The following is a 16,558-nucleotide window of genomic DNA, read 5'->3' as shown; positions in this document are numbered from 1 at the left end:
CAATTTGTAAAGATTTTGTGGAAAGTTTCTGGAATTTGGTGGGGTTTTGAGAAGATTTAGGGAATTTTGAGGGTTTTTTTCTTGAATGTTGTGGATTTTTGTGGAATTTTCTGGGATTTTGAGGAGACTTGAAGAATTTGGAGGTATTTTTCTTAGATTGTGTGGAAATTTGTAAAGATTTTGTAAAATGTTTCTGGAATTTAGTAGGGTTTTTAGACGATTTAGGGAGTTTGTTGCGATGTTTGTGGAATTTTGTGGATTTTTGTGGAATTTTCTGGGATATTGAGGAGGGTTGAAGAATTTCGAGGGATTTTTCCTAGATTGTGTGGAAATTAAAGGAGATTTTGTGGGAAATTTCTGGAATTTGGTGGGGTTTTGAGAAGATTTAGGGAATTGTGTGGGATGTTTGTGGAATTTTGTGGTATTTTTCTGGAATTTTGTGGGATATGGATGAAACTTGAAGAATTTTGAGGTATTGCTCCTAAATTGTGTGGAAATAAATAAAGATTTTGTGGAATGTTGGTGGAATTTGGTGGGGTTTTGAGAAGATTTCTGCATTTTTGTGGGATGCTTCTGGTATTTTGTGGACCGTTTCTGGAATTTCGTGGGATTTTTGTGGAATTTTGAGGGATTTTTCTAGAATTTTGTGCAATTTTTTTGGAATGTTGTGGAATTTTCTGGGACTTGGTGAGACTTTGAGAAGACTTGAAGAATTTTGAGTAGTTTTTCCTAGATTGTGTGGAAATTTTTAAAGATTTTGTGGGATGTTTCAGGAATTTGGTAGGGTTTTGAGATGATTTAGAGGATTTGTTGGTTTGTTTGTGGAATTTTGTGGATTTTTCTGGAATTTTGTGGGATGTTTTTTGGAATATTGAGGGATTTTGACAAGACTTGAAGAATTTTGGGGTATTTTTCTGAGATTGTCTGCAAATTGGAGAAGATTTTGTGGGATGTTTTTGGAATTTGGTGAGGTTTTGAGAAGATTTAGGGAAATGTGTGGGGTGTTTGTTTAATTTTGTGGATGTTTGTGGAATTTTGAGGGATTTTTCTGGAATTTTGTGCAATTTTTGTGGAAATTTGTGGCATGTTTCTGGAATTTTGAAGGACTTTGTGGAGACATGAAAAATTTTGAGGTATTTTTCTTAGATTGTGTGGTAATTTGTAAAAATTTTATGGGATGTTTCTGGAATTTGGTAGGGTTTTGAGAAGATTTAGAGGACTTGGTGGGATGTTTGTGGAATTTTGTGGGACGTTTCTGGAATTTGGTAGGATTTTGAGAAGATTTAGGGAGTTTGTTGCTATGTTTCTGGAATTTTGTGGGATTTTTCTGGAATTTTGTGGCATGTTTCTGGAATTTTGAGGGATTTTGATGAGACTTAATGAATTTTGAAAGATTTTTTTTTAATTGTGTGCAAATTGGAGGAGATTTTGTGGGATGTTTCTGGAATTTGGTAGGGTTTTGAGAAGATTTAGGGAATTGTGTGGGATGTTTGTGGAATTTTGAGGGATATTTCTGGAATTTTGTGGGATATGGATGATACTTGAAGAATTTTATGGTATTGTTCCTAAATTGTGTGGAAATATGTAAAGATTTTGTGAGATGTTGGTGGAATTTGGTGGGGTTTTGAGAAGATTTCTGCAATTTTGTGGGATGCTTTTGGAATTTTGTGGACTGTTTCTGGAATTTTGTGGGTTTTTTAAAAGATTTAGGCAAATTTGTGGTATTTTTTTCTGGAATTTTGTGGGATCTTGATTTTTGTGGGATATTGAGAAGATGTTGTGAAATATTTCTGGAATTTTTGAGGGCTTTGGAGGAGACAAGAAGAATTTGGTGAGGGATTTTTCTTAGATTTTGTGGAATTCTGTGAAGGTTTTGTGTGATTTCGCTGGAATTTTCTGGAATTTTGAGAAAAAGGAAAGAATTTTGTGGGATTTTTCTTGATTTTTGTGGGATATTGAGATTTTGTGAGATGTTTCTGGAATTTGGTAGGGTTTTGAGAAGATTTCTGCAATTTTGTGGGATTTGTCTTGAATTTTGTAGGATATTGAGAAGATTTTGTGGGAGTTTTCTGGAATTTTGAGGGATTTTTAGGAAACATGAAGAATTCGGGGGTATTTTCTTTGATTTGGTGGAAATTTGTGGGGATTTTTTGGGATGTTTCTGGAATTTGGTGGGCCTTTGAGAAGATTTAGGGAAATTTTGTGGGATTTTTCTGGAACTTTGTGGGATTTTGTGGAGACTTGATGAATTATGAGGTATTTTTCTTAAATTTTTTTTGAATTTTGTGAACATGTTCTGGGATGTTTCTGGAATTTGGTAGGATTTTGGGAAGATTTTGTGGGATTTTTTAATTTTTTACACTTATGTGGGATTTTTTGGGAATTTTGTGGCATTTTTCTTGATTTTGGTGGGATATTCAGGAGATTTTGTGAGATGTTTCTGGAATTTGGGAGGGTTTTGGGAAGATTTAGGCCTTTTTTTTAGTTTCTCTCAATTTCATGGGATTTTTTTGTAATTTTGTGGGATTTTGCAAAAGTTGAAATATTTTTGTGGGATTTTTTTCTGGAATCTTGAGGGATTTTGAGGAGACTTGGAAAATCTGGTGGGATTTTTCTTAGATTTTGTGGAAATTTGTGGCGATTTTGTGGGATGTTTCTGGAATTTGCTGGGGTTTTCTGAACATTTAGGGAGTTGTGTCAGATTTTACCGCAAATTTGTGGGATTTTTCTTGAATTTTGTAGGATATTGAGGAGATTTTGTGGGAGTTTCGTGGGATTTTTGGCATTTTGAGGAGACATGAAGAATTTTGAGGTATTTTCTTAGATTTTGTGGTATTTTGTGGAGATGTTGTGAGATGTTTCTGGAATTTGGTGGCATTTTGTAAAAATTTCTGCAATTTTGTAAGATTTTGTGGAATTTTTTCGTATTTTTCTTAGATTTTTCTAGGATATTCAAGAGATTTTGTGAGATGTTTCTGGAATTTGGTAGGGTTTTGGGAAGATTTAGGGTTATTTTTTAGTTTTTTGCAATTTCGTGGGATTTTGCAATAGTTTCAATAATTTTGTGGGATTTTTCTGGAATCTTGAAGGATTTTCTGGAGACTTGAAAAATTTTGAGGGATTTTTCTTAGATTTTTGGAAATTTGTGTGATTTGGTGGGATGTTTCTGGAATTTGGCGGGGTTTTCAGAACATTTAGGGAATTGTGTCAGATTTTTTCTGCAATTTGGTGGGTTTTTTCTTGAATTTTGTAGGATATTGATGAGATTTTGTGGGAGTTTTGTGGAATTTTGAGGGAATTTGAGGAGACGTGAAGAATTTTGAGGTATTTTGTTTGATTTTGTGGAAATTCGTGGGGATTTTGTGGGATGTTTCTTGAATTTGGTGGGTATTTGTGAAGATTTCTGCAATTTTGTGGGATTTTGTGGAATTTTGTGGGATTTTTCTTGATTTTTCTAGGATATTCAAGAGATTTTGTCAGATGTTTCTGGGATTTGGTAGGGTTTTGGGAAGATTAAGGGGTTTTTGGTTTTTGTTTTTTCAATTTTGTGCGATTTTTTTTTAGTTTTGTGGGATTTTGCATAAGTTTAAATAATTTTGTGCGATTTTTGTGGAATTTTGTGGTATTTTGTGTAGACTTGAAGAATTTTGTGAGATTTTTCTTAGATTTTGTGGAAATTTATGGAGATTTTGTGGGATGTTTCTGGAATTAGATAGGGTTTTTTCTTGATTTTTGTAGGATATTGAGGAGATTTTGTGAGATGTTTCTGGAATTTGGTAGGGTTTTGAGGAGATTACTGCAATGTTGTGGTATTTTTCTGGAATTTTGTGGGATCTTTCTTAAATTATGTGGGATTTTGTGGAAACTTGGAGAATTTTGTTGGATTTTTCTTAGATTTTGTGGAAATTTGTGGAGATTTTGTGGGATGTCGTAGAAATCTGATAGGGTTTTCTTGCTGCGGCGGCGGAAAGCCCGGAGCACCGCGACTTCTCCAGAAGCAGCCTTGAGAAAGGCTGGCCCGAAGCGCGTGTGAGCAGCTTCGAGCAGTCAAGTGATTCCAGCTCAGCTCAGTAATAGTATAGTGATTTCAGCTCAGCTCAGTAATAGTATAGTGATTTCAGCTCAGCTCATTAATAGTATAGTGATTCCAGCTCAGCTCAGTAATAGTATAGTGATTTCAGCTCAGCTCAGTAATAGTATAGTGATTCCAGCTCAGCTCAGTAATAGTATAGTGATTTCAGCTCAGCTCAGCTCAGCTCGGCAGCGGCGGCGGCAGGCAACACAGGAAGCAGGGACGAGACAGCTGGTCCAGCGTTCCACCGAGGCACAAGCCTTTATTCAGGCAAAGCTTCGGCAAAGGGTGCCGGTAACAGCGAATCTCTCGAACAGAGGAAAACCCGGGATATTTATGGGGAAGGAGAGGGGCGGGGGGAAGCCCGAGATACCTGTATCGGGGTGGGACAGCAGGGGGGAACACCAATGAAACACAACAGTTTAACATAACTAACTCAAAGACCCCTGGGAGCGACATTGTGTCGCTATTACAGAGAAGTATCTCCTCTCCAGGGGAGAGCCAGTACCTCGGGCCCAGCGGGCTCCTCCGTACCCACACTTCCCCATATTAACATAGAGTGTTGCATTTTAAACTCTAAAAAGCTTTACAAGTTCTTTCCTTGTTTCTTGACCTTTGGACTTTCTATCAGCAGAAGGACATTGTTTTACCAACCAGGGATTCTCCTTTAGCTGGCTAGGCTATTGTTCTTTGGTCATATAGTATCTAGTACTCAGTATCTTATGACTCAAAGCAAGCTTTCATTTCTATTTCAATTCTAGGCTTCATACCTTCAGAATCTTTTGTTAAACAATCATATTCGCAAGGTTTCCCTGTTTCATCTTCCCCAACATAAACTGTCACTTTTAATATAAATTAGAAGCTAATTTGAATATTTCTAAGTGTAATTCCTCTGTTAAATCAAAAAGTCATAGGTTAAAAATTAGATTAAATACTGTATAACTGCTGTTCTTTTGCTAAACTGTGAAGTTGAAGGTATCAATTAATGGTTAAGGTATAAGTGAAGTCCTGTTAAGTTTGACCTCTGTTAAGTTCTTAGGCCATATTCCTTTTATCCTTGACCTCACTGTCCTTTTGTCACAGACACACACACATAGGGACAGTTCTGGGTTCATTTCTGGTTGGATTTGGATTGCCTGGATTTTGTTTGGTTTTGTTGTTGCTTTGTTTCCTTGCTGTGCCTGAAGTGTCCAGTCAGGAGCAGAGTGATTCTTGCCAAGGAACTTTGTGCTGCTGGTGCTTAATATTAAATCTGGTTTTTGCTGCTCCCTTGCTGGGGATTTTTTAAGCGCTCTCAAGCCCTCGTTGGTGACAGGGTGAAGGAGCCCTGGCCCAGGCTCTGGCCCTGGGGACACAGGGATGCTGCCAGGGGTTCCCTGTCCCCCTGTCCCATGCCCCACAGACCTTGGGATGTCCCACAGCCATTCTGTGATGTCCCAGTCTGGACTGTGATGTCCCAGCTCCTCTGAGATAACAGAACCTACTCTCTGATGTCACAGCCTTCTCTCTGACATCACACACTCTTCTCTCTGATGTCACACAGCTGCTCTGTGATGTCACAATCTGCTGTCTGTTGTCACAGAGCTGCCCTCAGGGATTGTGGTATCTGCTCTGTGACCTCACAGCCCACTCAGTAATGTCACAGCCCACCCTGTGGTGGCTCTGTGATGTCATACAGAAACTCTGTGATGTCACAACCCACTCTGTGATGTCATGCATTCAACCTCTGATGTCATAGTCTTCTCTGTGATGTCACAGCCCACTAAGTGATATCACCCAGCCCACACTGTGATGCCACACCCTGCTTTCTGATGTCACAGAATCCCCTCTATGATGCCGTAGCTGCTCAGTGACATCACACAACAAACTCTGTGATGTCACAGCCCCAGCTGTGACCTCACACAACCCACTCTGAGCTGTCACACAGCCCTTTCTGACATCACAGCTGCTCTGGGGCTCCAGGACACAGCCACAGAGGTGCTGCTGTGACACAGCCCCCTCTGGCACATCCCACAGCCCCTGCCAGTGCTGAGCCCCTGGGAGCTCTGTCTGGGCCTGCTGGTGTCCCTGAGCTGCCCTGGCAGGGCCCCAGCCCTGCTGGGCTGTGCTCAGGAGCTGCTCCTGGCCAGAGCTGTCTCTCTGCAGCGCTGCCCTTGCCAGGAGCTGCCTCTGGGCCAGGAGCCCGGCCCAGCTCAGCAGCACAGACACAGCACCAGCACTTTCATCACCCTCTCGGGCCTTTGGGGCTCTTTGCATCACACTCAGTCCCTCAGAGTGTGCTCCAGAAACTTCTCAAGAACTCAAACACAGACAGAAACACTGAAGTTTCTTGTAGTTGAAATGAGAGACACGAGTGAGAAAGCATCCCCAGGTTCCAGGTAGAGCAGAAGACTGGAGGCCCTGATGCCAGCTGGGGACAAGCAAGGGAAAGGTGTCTGTGGTGCTGAGCAAAGCTGGATGTGTTTCAGGAATGCCAAGGGCCAAGGGCTGAGCCCCAGCCCCTGGCAAGGCAGATGCTGTCCCTCCCTCATTGCTCAGGGCTCTTCCCGGGGCACTGGCATGTGGGGATGTGCAATGCCAAGGGCAGCACCATGGGGCGGCCCCTGCCAGGCTGCTGAGCAGGGACAAGGAGGCAATGAGGCCCCAGGGCTGCCAGGGTCACTTGTCCCCTGCTGGCCTCAGGCCCAGGGCCAGCAGCCATGGCCAAAGGGCTGCACAAGTTGCCTCTGGCAGGACCTTGCAGCTTAACAGCCCAGGGCCCTCAGCCTCTACCTGCTGCTTATGTGATGAGGCCTCCAAACCTGATCCTGGGAGATTTTTGGGTCCTCTCCATGGTCTATGAAAATGGAAACACTGGTCAAAGTTATTTTCTCACAAATCTTGCAGTGACAGAACAAGGATGATTATCTTTAAAGTGAACTAGAGTGGATTTGGTTGTTTTTAGAAGGAGGAAATATTGTACAATCAGAGTGGCACAAAACTGCAGCTGCTTTTGCAGACAAATGGATGCCTCATACCAGGATTGCTCCAAGAGCAGGATCTCTGTGCAACCTGACACAGTGAAAGTCCCTCCCATCCCCAAGGATGGAATTCCTGTTGTGTGGGTTCTCTGATGTGCTGGGTGCCCTCACAACACTCCTGGCCAGAATGTCTGCTGAGGGCCAGCCAGGCTGCTGCAGTGGCACTGACCTCACAGCCATCACCATTGCAGCCATGTCCCCTGGGCCTGGCTCTCCCCTTTCCTCTGCCCCTGCCTTGTCTCTGCTGCCATGAAGAGTTGTTTCATTATTATCTTATCCCCAGGGTGCTGGGGCCAATTGCTTCCCAGTCAGGCTCCTGGAGCAGCAGTGGCTTTTCAGAGCCCAGCCAGAAATGAGCCCTGAAGCAGCAGCTCTGCAGTGCTGGCCACCAGGCCGGGTTGCCAAGGGAGCCTTCTGGCCATGGCCTGGAAGCAGCTGCTGCTGCCAAGGTGCCTTTGGTGCCTCAGGCTGTCCCTGGCACAGCTCCCAGCACGGCACTCTGCACTTGTGCCCGAGCCTTTCCCTGGGTTGGGGCTGGCCTGGGGCTTTTCCTGCAGCAGGATCTGCCCTGACCATGGCACAGGAAAGGCAGTTCCTGCTGGAGCAGGAGGCTGTGCCTGGAATGGGCTCAAACAACTCCAGCAAGGCCCTGTTTACTTCAAAATTGCTTCCTAGAGCACTATAGTCTAATAATTGTTATAGATCTTATACTGTGGAGTAAGTAACTCTTTTACTTTATTTACTCTGTGGTGTAAATAAATCATGTTCAGAATCAGTCACAGTTGTATTTATATAAATATATCTGATATTCCATTGTTAATCATGTGGGACAAATTGCATTACGGTTCAATTCTACATGTCCAATATTTACACATAAACCTCTGACAAACTCGGGCTGGGATTGAATCCAGCTGCTCCCAGTCTCCTCTCTTACAAAGAATTTAAATGTCTAGGTGACTTGGAGGAGTTTGAGGATCCATGGTGGCTGTTTGGTGTAATTTCTCCACCTCATGACTCAACAGGAGTTTCTCCAATAAAGAAATAAAGCTTTAGCCTGAAGCTCCCACTCTGCCCATGACAGGAAGCCCTGGGAGTGTCTGTGACATCCCGGCTCTTTGGCAGCCTGGGGACTCCTGGGATGTCACCATGGGGTCCCTGGGTGCCTGTGACAGAGCGGTGCCTTTGCAGCCCAAGGTCCTCTGGGATGTCACCATGGAATTGCTGTGACTGCATCTGACCACACGGCTCTTCAGCATCCCCAGAAACCCCTGGGAGGTCTCTGTGGAGCCCCTGTCTGTGCCTGTCTCAGGCCTGGAGCCAGAGCCCATTGCCATGGCAACCATTTGCAGACCCATCCCCAGGCTCATGGGATCACAGAGCCACAGAATTGGCTGAGTTGGGAGGGACCCATGGGGATCCTCCAGTCCAACTGCTGGCCCCGCACAGGATACCCCAACAATCCCAGCCTGGGCCTGGCAGCGCTGGCCAAACGCTGCTGGAGCTCAGCCAGCCCTGGAGCTGGGAGCCTTCCCTGGGGAGCCTGTTCAGTGCCCCAGCAGCCTCGCAGGAAAAACCTTTTCCTCACATCCAGCCTAAACCTGCCCGCCTCAGCTCCAGCCGCTCCCTCCACTCCTGTCCCTGGGCACCAGAGGGAAGAGGTTCCCACAGCCCCCAGCCAGGGACCCGCTCCCAAGGCTGCTGCCCATGGCAACCAGGCCTGGCACCAGCTGGGATGCTCAGTTTCCATGGGCTGGGCTTCAGGAATGGCATTCCCCAATTTCCTGCTCCTGCTAAAACCGTGCCGCTGCTCACTTCCCTCCCACCTCCCATGGAAAGCAGAAAAGGCAAAGATCCCAGGCTGGGATAAGAACAATTTATTGAGAACAGCAACGGGATAAGGAACAAACAGGAACAGAAATAATTTTCGTAACAGAATAGATAAGAAAATCTATTTACAGGGAAAACTAAACCACCACACAACTGGCTCTTCCGGGCCACATATTTCCTCCTGCCTTGAAAGGACACCCTTCTCCTCTGGTGAGAGAGAGGGAGTCGTTTTCTTGCCCCTGGCAACGACCTGAGACAGGATTGAATATAATGAAAGGGCCATGGCCAGACCCTCATGTTATCTAATCCCACATCATGACATTGCCACGGGCAGGAAAAGGTACAGGTGTCTTCCCAGCACGGATCACAGGGAACATGGATCACCAGGTCTCTTCCCAGTGTCGGTCCTCCAAGTGGGGATGAAGCTGGAGCAGTGCACAAAGCTCTTCCTGAACTTGGGGCACTCGCAGGGCTTCCCTTACCGGTGCTTCCGTTGGTGTCTGGTCAAATGAGAGCTCTGGATGAAGCTCTTCCCACATTCCCCACACTCATAGGGCCTCTCCCCAGTGTGGATCATCTGGTGGCAGATCAGGCTGTTGCTCTGGCTGAAGCTCTTGCCACACTCCAAGCACTTGTAGGGCTTCTCCCTATCCTGAAGCTGCACATGCACCACCAGCTCAGAGCCTCGGCTGGATCTCTGGCCACCTTCCTGGCACAGGGTGGGTCTTTCCTCCTCAGAGCACTTTGGGATAGGTTTGGAGCCCCTCCTCTTGCAGGATCTCTGAAGCTTTCCCTCCCTGCTTGACTCCTGCGCTGTGGAGCTGCTCAAAACGGCCTCTTCCACGAGGTTCTGCTGTGGGGATTTCTCCTCCCTGGTCTCCATCCTCAGCTCCTTGTCTGGGGGAGGAAGGACAAGGAGAGGATGGGATTTGCCTCCGTGCCAGAGGGAAGGGGAAGGAGATCCCCCCAGTGCGTCCCCGGCAGGACGGCGTCGACAGCAGGGTTGTCCTGCAGCCAGGGGCCATGCTGGGCTGGGAGATGGAGCAGGAGAGAGGGGGAAAGGGGCACTGACTTCGTCCTCACCTGCCTGGGTGTCCTGGGGCATCTTCCTCTTCCTCACAGCCTCCTTCTCCATCTGGCCAAGGTCTGGGATCGGGAAATCCTGGTTTGAGAGAAAACAAGGAATGAGTACATTGACTTTGAAGGTCCCTCTGTTCAAGTCCCTTTCTAGAAGTCACCGGGCATCTGAGATGTCTTGGTTTGAAAGGAATGGTGTTTGCTAAGGAAGGCAGAAATCTCCACTGAAATGGATAAAAATGTAAACATCCCATCCCCTCCGAATTATTATAATTTTGAAATCAAAGTGCTCTCAGGTAACAATATGGGAAAAGGAATATAAGTTCTTTAATAATGAAGGAAAATGAAAATGCAGCAGTACAAAAAAAACCCAACAACAAAAAAACAACTCAGCAAGAGTCAGAATGCAACCTTACACACCGTTGGTCAGGGCGTTGGTAGCAGTCTGATTAAATGGTGGCTGCAGTCCTCCTGCAGTGACAGATGTGGTTTTGTTGAAGCAATGATCCCACAGAAGATTGTAGCTTACCTCTGAAGTTCTGGTGCTGTAGATGGGTCTGGTCTCTCTTCTGGGAATCCAGTGGAGAAAGACTGCCTGTGGTGTTCTGATTCTCTGATTATATCCATGCAGGAATGCTTGGCTCCTCCCCCTGGCTGGAGCATCTCACAATGGGATGATGTCATTTTATCAGTCCTGCAGTGAGACTCAATGGCCCATTAACAGAAGATATTCCCCTGGAGGGAGGATGGGTGGTGGAAGAGATAAAGAACACTGCCCCACCCGGTTTTAACAGCTGGCCCATTAACAGAAGACATCCCCCAGTTCTGAGGGATGGGTGATGAAAGAGATAAAGAAAACTGCTCTACCAGGTTTTAACAGATGGTGATAGAATACATAATTTTGGTTACATCTTGCACTGCAACCCAGGACATGTAGTCCATATAAACCTCCCAAACACCAAGGTTCAGCCCTGAAAATGCCTCCCAGGAGTTCCCCATCTCTGGTCTCTCCCCTTTGGTGTTCAGGGGTTCCTCCCTGTCCCAGCTGCTGGGGGTCACACTTGTACTGGGGGTCGCCTGTCTACTCAGGCCCAGGCTGATGGGAGTGCCAGGAATCCAAAAAGTTCCCCCTATTCCATCTCTCCACTTAGGAATGCTGGGACCCCCCAGTATCCCCACAAGGGGCATTTTCCACTCAGCTTTGGATTTCTTCATTCTCCAAACATCCCCTCCAAAAAAGCCAATCCAGAACACCCCAGGATATCTGGGCCGAGCTCCCCCTCCCTGGTCACCTGTGGGATGGGGGGTGATGATCCCATGGGTGGAGGCTGTGAATTCAGGGAGTGCTTGACCTCGTGCTTCCTTCTCCTTTCCCTGATCCTCCTTTGTCTCTCCTTCAGTCTGAAGAAGCTGCTACAGGTGTCAGAAGCAAAACTCCATGCCCCTTGGAGCTTCAATCGGCCCCAGTGAGGGCAGGGACTGCCAAAGGCTCCCCAGAGACTGGTGAGAGCAGATCCTGGAGGCCAGGATTGCCGGGAGCCAAAGGCTCTGAGCAGGGAACTGCAATGCTGAGCAAGCCCTGGCTGGGTTGGAGGAAGCAGAAAGGCCAAGCCCTGAGCCCAGGCCTGGCACAGCAGGGCCTGTCCCTCACGGGTGGCTCGGGGCTCTTTGTGGGGCAGTGGGATGTGAGTGGCAGCAAGGACAAATGCCATAAACCTGTGTGACACTCCAGATCCTTATGGAACCAAGGGGCCAGTGTGACACTGTGGTAAGTTGTGGATCCAAGGGGATCATTGTGGCACTCTTGGACCCATGGAACCAAGGAACCAGTGGGACACTGTGGGGCCTCATGGAAACAAGAGGTCACTGTGAGCCTGCAGGGCTGTAACACCCCAGAACACTTCAATGCTGGTGGTAACCAAAGGTTCCTGTGCTTGAGTTTGGTGCACAGGAGAAACATCAACCAGGTATTCTCAGAATGGACAGATGTAAAGAATATTCTTGGTAGAAAGGGACCCACAAGGATCATCAAGTCAAGCTCTTAAGTGAATGGCCTGACAGGATTTCAATCTTGAAAGTATTGAACCCACAGCCTTGGTGATACTGGCACCATGCTCTGACCAACTGAGCTTAGAGGTCAAAATGACACAAAATTTAACTGTTAAAATATAGACAATCAAGGAATTTTGGGAAAGGGTTTAATACAACATCCAATTGAACATAAAATTCTTACCATAGTAATAACTTTGCAAAGTTAGCTCATTTAACCTAAAAAGTGTTAATCCTTAACATTTTGGGTAACATTAAGATATCCAAAAATGTTCCAGGTACATAGGGTAAGAAGGAGAAGAAAAAGAGACCAGAAAGACAGAAGATCTACAGAAAAACACTTCCAGGATGATCCCAGTCACTCCCACTACAATCACAGTCACTCCCTGTTGCACCCAGTCACCCCTAGTATGGTTCAAGTCACTCCCAGATCCTCCCAGCATGATTTCAGTCATAGCCAGAGTGACTCTCTGTCATTCCCAGGATGGGCCCAGTTGCTCCCAGTCACCTCCAGCATGGTTCCAGTCACAGCCAGCACCTTTCCATTCACTCCCAGTATGATCCCAGCTAGTTCCACTAGGATCCTTGTATGTCCCCAGCATGGGCACAGCTGCTCCTAGGATTATCCAGTGTGCTTCCAGTTGCTCCCATTTACCTGCACTGTGGTTTCAGTCTCTCCCAGTCTATCCCAGTTGCTCCCAGCCACTCCCAGTCACCCTGAGTGCAGTCCCAGTTGTTGCCAGTACGGTAGCAGTCTCGCTCAGCATGGCCCAGCTGCTCCCACTTTGATCCCAGTAGGATGCCAGTTGCCCTTAGCATGGATACACTTGCTCCCTGTTCCTCCCAGTGTGATCCCAGTTGCACCCACTTCCTCCCAGTATAGTCCCAGTCGCTCCCCAGATTATCCCAGCTGCTCCCAGCATGGTCCCAGTCATGGCCAGTTGCCCCCAGTGCAGACACAATCACTCCCAGTTGTTCCCAGTTATCCCCAGCATGGGGTCCCAGTTGTCCCCAGCACATTTCCCATTGTTCCCAGTGTGTTCCCAGTCATCCCCAGTATGGTCACATACACTCCCAGTATGTCCCAGTTGCCCTCAGCATGTCCATAGCCATTCCCAGACACTCCCAGTCAAGTGCTTGTTATCCCAGTATGATCTCAGGCCCAATATATCCCAGTCGAGCTGGGATTCACTCCCTGAATTCACAGCCCCCAATCCATGGGATCATCACCCCCCATCCCACAGGTGACCAGGGAGGGGGATCTCGGCTCAGATATCCTGGGGGGGTCTGTGGGTTGGGTTTTTGAGGATGATGATTGGAGAAACAAGAACTCCAAAGCTGAGCGGAAAATGCCCTTTGGGGGACATTTGAGGTTCCCAGTGGCAGCTCCTTGCAGAGGCAGCCTGGAGGAGCAGAGCCCTGTGTCCCCCAGGACCCCAAAGTGGAGAGCCCAGAGAGGGGAAGTGCCGCAATTCATGGGACCCTCAACAGCCTGGAGAGGGGCAGGGGGGTCTCCATGGACCCCCTGCCCTCCTAAGAAGGGAATAAGGGGAACAGGGACCCTGGGACCCCAAAATCTTTCAGCATCCCTAAGTGGGGAGATGGAAATGGCGGAAACTTTTCAGATTGCTGGCACTCCCAGCAGCCTGGGCAGGGCAAAGACCGCCTAGATGCGGGACCCCCAGTACAATTGTGACCCCCAGGAGCTGGGACAGGGGAGGAAATCCTGAACACCAAAAGGGAGAGAACAGACATAGGGAACTCCTGGAAGGCATTTTCAGGGCCGAATTTTGGTGGTGTAAAATTTTCATGGACCCCATGTCTTGGGTTGCAGTGCAAGATGTAACCAAAATTATGTATTCTATCACTATCTGTTAAAAACTAGTGGAGCAGTTTTCTTTATCTCTTTCATGCCCCATCCCTCATAACTGAGGGGATATCTTCTGTTAATGGGCCAGCTGTTAAAACCAGGTGGGGCAGTGTTCTTTATCTCTTCCATCACCCATCCTCCCTCCAGGGGGATATCTTCTGTTAATGGGCCATTGAGTCTCACTGCAGAACTGATAAAATGACATCATCCCATTGTGAGATGCTCCAGCCAGGGGGAGGAGCCAAGCATTCCTGCATGGATATAATCAGAGAATCAGAACACCACAGGCAGCCTTTCTCCACTGGATTCCCAGAGGAGACACCAGACCCATCTACAGCACCAGAACTTCAGAGGTAAGCTACAATCTTCTATTGCTTCAACACTACCACATCTGTCACTCCAGGAGGACTGCAGCCATCCTTTAATCAGACTGCTGCCAGCACCTTGACCAACAGGGTGTCAGGTACTATTCTGACTCTCTCAGTGAGTTGGTTATTTGTTGTTTTTTTTTTTTTTGTACTGCTGCATTTTCATTTTATTTTTTAAACAGAACTATTATTCCTATTCCTATATCTTTATCTGAAAGCACTTTGATTTCAAGATTATAATAATTCGGAGGGGGCTGTTGCTTACATTTTTATAGATTACAGTTTATGTTTCTGCCTTCCTTAGCAAACACCATTCCTTTCAAACCAAGACCCTTCAGATGCCCAGGTGACTTCTAGAGAGGGACTTGAACAGAGAGACCTAAAAACTCAATATGCTCATCCCTTGTTTTCTCCCAAACCAGGATTTCCTAATCCTGAACCTTGGCTGCATGGAGGAGAATGCTGCGAGGAAGAGAAAGATGCCCCAGGACACCCAGGCAGGTGAGGACGAAGTCAGTGCCCCTTTCCCCCTCTCTCCTGCTCCATCTCCCAGCCCAGCATGGCCCCCGGCTGCAGGACAACCCCGCTGCCGACGCCGTCCTGCCGGGGACGCACTGGGGGGATCTCCTTCCCCTTCCCTCTGGCACGGAGGCAAATCCCATCCTCTCCTTGTCCTTCCTCCCCCGGACAAGGAGCTGAGGATGGAGACCAGGAAGGACAAATCCCCACGGCAGAACCTCTTGGAAGAGGCTGTTTTGAGTGAATCCACAAGATCCGAATCCAACGGGGAGGAAAAGATTCAGAGATCCTGCAGGAGGAGGGGCTCCAAACCCTTCCCAGGGTGCTCTGAGGAGGAAAGACCCACCTTGTGCCGGGAAGGTGGCTGGAGATCCAGCCGGGGCTCTGAGCTGGTGGTTCATGAGCAGCTTCAGGATGGGGAGAAGCCCTACAAGTGTTTGGAGTGTGGGAAGGGCTTCAGCCAGAGCAACAGCCTGATCTGCCACCAGATGATCCACACTGGGGAATGGCCCTACGAGTGTGGGCAATGTGGGAAGGGCTTCAGCTGGAGCTCCCAACTCATCCGTCACCAGCGCATCCACACTGGGGAGAGGCCCTACGAGTGTCCCGAGTGTGGGAAGAGGTTTCAGACCAGCTCCCATCTCCTCGTGCACCAGCGGATTCAGACGGATGAGAGGCCCTTCCGCTGCCCTGACTGTGGGGAGGGCTTCAAGAGAAACTCCCACGTCGTCTCTCACCTGCGCATCCACACTGGGGAGAGGCCCTACGAGTGTCCTGAGTGTGGGAAGAGCTTCATCCGCAGCTCTCACTTGACCGGACACAAAAGGAGGCACCGGTAAGGGAAGCCCTGCGAGTGCCCCAAGTTCAGGAAGAGCTCTGTCCATGGCTCCAGCTCCAGAGGATCCATGTTGGGAAGGGACATGGTGACCTGCTGATCAATGTTCCCTGTGATCCATGCTGGGAAGACACCTGTACCTTTTCCTGCCTGTGGCAATGACATGATTTGGGGTGAAAGAACATAAGGGTATGGCCATAGCCCTGTCATTATATTCAATCCCATCTCAGGTCATTGCCAGGGGCAGGAAAAGCACTCCTACTCTCTCACCAGAGGAGAAAGGTGTCCTTTCCAGGAAGGAGAAAATACACAGCCAGGAAGAGCCATTTGGTGGTGTTTTAGTTTTCCCTGTAAATAATTTGTCTTATCCCTTCTGTTATCCAAATTGCTTCTGTTCCTGTTCATTCCTTATCTCGTTGCTGTTCTCAATAAATTGTTCTTATCCCAGCCTGGGATCTTTGCCTTTTCTGCTTTCCATGGGAGGTGGGAGGAAAATGAGCAGCATCGCGGTTTGAGCGAGAGCAGGAAATTGAGGAATCCCATTCCTGAAGCCCAGCCCATGGAAACCGAGCATCCCAGCTGGTGCCAGGCCTGGTTGCCATGGCAGCAGCCTTGGGAGCGGGTCCCTGGCTGGGGGCTGTGGGAACCTCTTCCCTCTGGTGCCCAGGGACAGGAGTGGAGGGAGCGGCTGGAGCTGAGGCGGGCAGGTTTAGGCTGGATGTGAGGAAAAGGTTTTTCCTGCGAGGCTGCTGGGGCACTGAACAGGCTCCCCAGGGAGGGCTCCCAGCTCCAGGGCTGTCTGAGCTCCAGCAGCGTTTGGCCGGCGCTGCCAGGCTCAGGCTGGGATTGTTGGGGTGCCCTGTGCAGGGCCAGCAGTTGGACTGGAGGATCCCCATGGCTCCCTCCCAACTCAGCCAATTC

The 16,558-nt window shown here is 47.8% G+C and overlaps 1 pseudogene; it reads left to right on the top strand.

Moving 5' to 3' along the window:
• LOC131586340 (zinc finger protein 850-like) overlaps positions 1-16,558 on the top strand; it is a 268,528-nt pseudogene that overhangs the window by 201,071 nt on the left and 50,899 nt on the right.

The sequence above is a fragment of the Poecile atricapillus genome, chromosome 19 (assembly GCF_030490865.1).
Source record: "Poecile atricapillus isolate bPoeAtr1 chromosome 19, bPoeAtr1.hap1, whole genome shotgun sequence".
Taxonomy (NCBI): domain Eukaryota; kingdom Metazoa; phylum Chordata; class Aves; order Passeriformes; family Paridae; genus Poecile; species Poecile atricapillus.
Note: the sequence above shows the minus strand (reverse complement) of the source record. Positions and strands in the feature narration are given on the sequence as shown.